We start from the raw sequence: 6000 nt of genomic DNA, 5'->3' as shown, positions 1-6000 counted from the left end.
CCTATTGCACCTGGGATACAGATAACATGCCTAATGAAGCTGAAATACTGGGGCTGTTTTCAGAAAACTCTAGAATGTAGGGGTGTATTGATTATTCCATGTAGCCTTCACTAAGCCCCAAGAAGAAACAAACTTCTTGAATGGTGTTCTGTACATGCTAGCCCATCTGGAAATAGAGGGAAGAAAATAGAACCATGCTAAGAAAGACCTTTTCGTCATACAAGTAGTTGAAAGAGTTTTAGATTCTGTTCATGTTTTTTACTTGCAGGGTTAGCAATACTAAATTCTGTGGCCCAGGCTAAAGTTGGAATTGAGGCTAAAAGTGGAGGAGATAAGATAGCAGGAAGAATCAATCACTTTTTCCCTCAGACTTCTTTTAAACACCCCAACCTGTGAACTCCCTATCTACAAAGCAAACTATCAGAAAAAAGCCAGTCATTGGACTATAGGCTGAGGACAAGGGAAAGATAATATGGGCCTTTGGGCTATCTTGAGGCAGAAGCCAAACTAAGAGAGTATTAAACTAATCACCACAAAGATGTACAGCATTCTAGGGTCCGCTGACCAGAACCTAAATTCTGGCACAGACTCGACAAGGTAACTATTTTGGCTTTACTAAAATTGACCGGCACAAATAGATTCCAAACTTTCTTAGCTTTTAAGAGAGTCATGTTTTTCAGAGAATCCATAGTTTGTTGAATAAATGCCTACACATATATTGTTCTGAAACCTTTCTTTTTTCAGTTAGCCATAGGTCTTGGGAAGCAGCCTATGCCAGTGCTTACTGGCATAACCCTCTCTGACTTCTGCCAATGGTGTTTTGTTGTATAAAAATGTTATAATTATTAAAATCCACTCTTGCTGACCACCGACTACTATCTAATTTAGAGATATAGAGAATGTTGCACTATAATAGTTTTTTAAAAAATTTTAAACTATTATTATTTTTATTGGGGTTCAATTTGCCAACATAGAGCATATCACCCAGTGCTCATCCCGTCAAGTGCGCCCCTCAGTGCCTGTCACCCAGTCACCCCAACACCCCGCCCACCTCCCTTTCCACTACCTCTTGTTCGTTTCCCAGAGTTAGGTGTCTCTCATGTTCTGTCCCCCTCACTGTTATTTTCACTCATTTTCTCTCCTTTCCCCTTTATTCCCTTTCACTATTTTTTATATTCCCCAAATGAATGAGACCATATAATGTTTGTCCTTCTCTGATTGACTTATTTCACTCAGCATAATACCCTCCAGTTCCATCCATGTCGAAGCAAATGGTAGTTATTTGTCATTTCTAAAGGCTGAGTAATATTCCATTGTATACATAAACCACATCTTCTTTATCCATTCATCTTCAGTGGGTACCGAGGCTCCTTCCACAGTTTGGCTATTGTGGACATTGCTGCTATAAACATTGGGGTGCAGGTGTCCTGCCATTTCACTGCATCTGCATCTTTGGTGTAAATCCCTAACAGTGCAAGTACTGGGTCGTAGGGCAGTTCTATTTTTAACTCTTTGAGGAACCTCCACATAGTTTTCCAGAGTGGCTGCACCAGTTCACATTCCCACCAACAGTGTAAGAGGGTTCCCCTTTCTCCACATCCTCTCCAAAATTTGTTGTTTCCTGTCTTGTTAATTTTCCTCATTCTCACTGGTGTCGGGTGGTATCTCATTGTGTTTTTTTTTAATAATAAATTTATTTTTTATTGGTGTTCAATTTGCCAACATACAGAATAACACCCAGTGCTCATCCCGTCAAGTGTCCCCCTCAGTGCCCGTCACCCATTCACCCCCACCCCCCGCCCTTCTCCCCTTCCACCACCCCTAGTTCGTTTCCCAGAGTTAGGAGTCTTTATGTTCTGTCTCCCTTTCTGATATTTCCTACCCATTTCTTCTCCCTTCCCATCTATTCCCTTTCACTATTATTTATATTCCCCAAATGAATGAGACCATATAATGTTTGTCCTTCTCCGATTGACTTATTTCACTCCGCATAATACCCTCCAGTTCCATCCACGTTGAAGCAAATGGTGGGTATTTGCCATTTCTAATGGCTGAGTAATATTCCATTGTATACATAGACCACATCTTCTTTATCCATTCATCTTTCGATGGACACCGAGGCTCCTTCCACAGTTTGGCTATTGTGGACATTGCTGCTAGAAACATCGGGGTGCAGGTGTCCCGGCGTTTCATTGCATCTGTATCTTTGGGGTAAATCCCCAACAGTGCAATTTCTGGGTCGTAGGGCAGGTCTATTTTTAACTCTTTGAGGAACCTCCACACAGTTTTCAACAGTGGCTGTATCAGTTCACATTCCCACCAACAGTGTAAGAGGGCTCCCTTTTCTCCGCATCCTCTCCAACATTTGTGGTTTCCTACCTTGTTAATTTTCCCCATTATCACTGGTGTGAAGTGGTATCTCATTGTGGTTTTGATTTGCATTTCCCTGATGGCAAGTGATGCAGAGCGTTTTTTCATGTGCGTGTTGGCCATGTCTATGTCTTCCTCTGTGAGATTTCTGTTCATGTCTTTTGCCCATTTCATGATTGGATTGTTTGTTTCTTTGCTGTTGAGTTTAATAAGTTCTTTATAAATCTTGGAAACTAACCCTTTATCTGATATGTCATTTGCAAATATCTTCTCCCATTCTGTAGGTTGTCTTTTAGTTTTGTTGACTGTATCCTTTGCTGTGCAAAAGCTTCTTATCTTGATGAAGTCCCAATAGTTCATTTTTGCTTTTGTTTCTCTCGCCTTCATGGATGTATCTTGCAAGAAGTTACTGTGGCCGAGTTCAAAAATGGTGTTGCCTGTGTTCTCCTCTAGGATTTTGATGGAATCTTGTCTCACATTTCGATCTTTCATCCATTTTGAGTTTATCTTTGTGTATGGTGCAAGAGAGTGGTCTAGTTTCATTCTTCTGCATGTGGATGTCCAATTTCCCAGCACCATTTATTGAAGAGACTGTCTTTCTTCCAGTGGATAGTCTTTCCTCCTTTATCGAATATTAGTTGACCATAAAGTTTAGGGTCCACTTCTGGATTCCCTATTCTGTTCCATTGATCTATGTGTCTGTTTTTGTGCCAGTACCACACTGTCTTGATGACCACAGCTTTGTAGTACAACCTGAAATCTGGCATTGTGATGCCCCCAGATATGGTTTTCTTTTTTAAAATTCCCCTGGCTATTTGGGGTCTTTTCTGATTCCACACAAATCTTAAAATAATTTGTTCTAACTCTCTGAAGAAAGTCCATGGTATTTTGATAGGGATTGCATTAAACGTGTAAATTGCCCTGGGTAACATTGACATTTTCACAATATTAATTCTGCCAATCCATGAGCATGGAATATTTTTCCATCTCTTTGTGTCTTCCTCAATTTCTTTCAGAAGTGTTCTATAGTTTTTAGGGTATAGATCCTTTACCTCTTTGGTTAGGTTTACTCCTAGGTATCTTATGCTTTTAGGTGCACTTGTAAATGGGATTGACTCCTTAATTTTTCTTTCTTTGGTCTCATTGTTAGGGTATAGAAATCCCACTGATATCTGAGCATTGATTTTGTATCCTGCCGCACTGCCAAATTGCTGTATGAGTTCTAGCAATCTTGGGGTGGAGGCTTTTGGGTTTTCTACGTATAGTATCATGTCATCAGCGAAGAGGGAGAGTTTGACTTCTTCTTTGCCAATTTGAATGCCTTTAATGTCTTTTTGTTGTCTGATTGCTGAGGCTAGGACTTCCAGTACTATGTTGAATAGCAGTGGTGAGAGTGGACATCCCTGTCTTGTTCCTGTTCTTAGGGGAAAGGCTCCCAGTGTTTCCCCATTGAGAATGATATGTGCTGTGGGCTTTTTGTAGATGGCTTTTAAGATGCTGAGGAATGTTCCCTCGATCCCTACACTCCGAAGAGTTTTGATCAGGAATGGATGCTGTTTTGTCAAATGCTTTCTCTGCATCTGTTGAGAGGATCATATGGTTCTCGTTTTTTTCTCTTGTTGATATGATCAATCACATTGATTGTTTTACGAGTGTTGAACCAGCCTTGCATCCCAGGGATAAATCCCACTTGGTCATGGTGAATAATCTTCTTAATGTACTGTTGGATCCTATTGGTTAGTATCTTGTGGAGAATTTTTGCATCTGTGTTCACCAGGGATATTGGTTTATAATTCTCCTTTTTTGGTGAGGTCTTTGTCTAGTTTTGGAATTAAGGTGATGTTGGCCTCATAGAATGAGTTTGGAAGTATTCCATCCCTTTCTTTCAGAACAGCTTTAGTAGAATAGGTATTGTTTCTTCTTTAAACGTTTGATAGAATTCCCCTGGGAAGTCATCTGGCCCTGGACTTTTGTGTCTTGGGAGGTTTTTGATGACTGCTTCAATTTCCTCACTGGTTATTGGCCTATTTAGGTTTTCTATTTCTTCCTGTTCCAGTTTTGGTAGTTTGTGGTTTTCTAGAAATACATCCATTTCTTCTAGATTGCCTAATTTATTGGCATATAGCTAATATTTTTAAAATCATTTGTAATTTCTTGGTATTGGTGATGCTCTTTCCCTTTTCATTCATGATTTTATTATTTTGAGTCTTTTCTCTTTTGTTTTTAATTAGGCTAATGGTTTATGTATCTTACTAATTCTTTCAAAAAAACCAACTCCTGGTTTTGTTGATCTGTTCCAGTTTTTCTGGTCTCTATTTCATTGGGTTCTGCTCGAATCTTTACTAACTCTCCTCTTCTGCTGGGTGTAGGTTTTATTTGCTGTTCTTTCTCCTGTTCCTTTAGGTGCAAGGTTAGCGTTTGTATTTGAGTTTTTTCCAGTTTTTTGAGGGATGCTTGTATTGCAATGTATTTCCCTCTCAGGACTGCTTTTCCTGTATCTCAAAGATTTTGAACAGTTGTATCTTCGTTCTCATTAGTTTCCATGAATCTTTTTAATTCTTCTCTAATTTCCTGGTTGACCCTTTCATCTTTTAGCAGGATGGTCCTTAACCTCCACGTGTTTGAATTTCTTCCCAATTTCTTCTTGTGATTTAGTTCTAGTTTCAAAGCATTATGGTCTGAAAATATGCAGGGCACAATCCCAATCTTTTGGTATTGGTTAAGACCTGATTTGTGACCCAGTATATGGTCTATTCTGGAGAAAGTTCCATGTGCATTTGAGAAGAATGTGTATTCAGTTGCGTTTGGATGTAAAGTTCTATAAATATCTGTGAAATCCATCTGGTCCAGTGTATCATTTAAAGGTCTTGTTTCTTTGGAGATGTTGTGCTTAGAATATCTGTCATTTACAGAAAGTGCTGTGTTGAAGTCACCCAGTATTAGTGTATTATTATCTAAGTATGGCTCAACTTTGGTTATTAATTGATATACTTGGTGGCTTCCACATTCAGGGCATAAATATTCATGATTGTTAGATCTTCTTGTTGGATAGATCCTTTAAATATGATATAGTGTCTCTCTTCATCTCTTAATACAGTCTTTGGGATAAACTTTATTATCTGATATGAGGATGGCTACCCCTGCTTTCTTTTGAAGACCATTTGAATGATAAATGGTTCTCCAACCTTTCAGTTTCAGGCTGTAGGTGTCCTTATGTCTAAAATGAGTCTCTAGTAGACAGCAAATAGATGGGTCTTGCTTTTTTATCCAATGAAACCCTGCACCTTTTGATGGGGTCATTAAGCCCATTCACGTTCAGAGTTACTACTGAAAGATATGAATTTAGTGTCATCATGATACCTATTCAGTCCCTGTTTTTGTGGATTGTTTCTTTGGACTTCCTCTTTCTTTTACAGAGTCCCCCTTAATATTTCTTGCAGAGCTGGTTTGGTGGTCACACATTCTTTCAGTTTCTGCCTATCTTGGAAGCTCTTTATCTCTCCTTCTATTCTGAATGAGAGCCTTGCTAGATAGACTATTCTTGGCTGCATGTTCTTCTCACTTAGGACCCTGAATATATCCTGCCAGCCCTTTCTGGCCTGCCAGGTCTCTGTGGACAGGTCTGCTGTT

This window comes from Canis lupus, chromosome 13 (assembly GCF_011100685.1).
Source record: "Canis lupus familiaris isolate Mischka breed German Shepherd chromosome 13, alternate assembly UU_Cfam_GSD_1.0, whole genome shotgun sequence".
Lineage (NCBI taxonomy): Eukaryota > Metazoa > Chordata > Mammalia > Carnivora > Canidae > Canis > Canis lupus.
The sequence above is the reverse complement of the archived record's forward strand: the minus strand, read 5'-3'. Positions refer to the sequence as shown.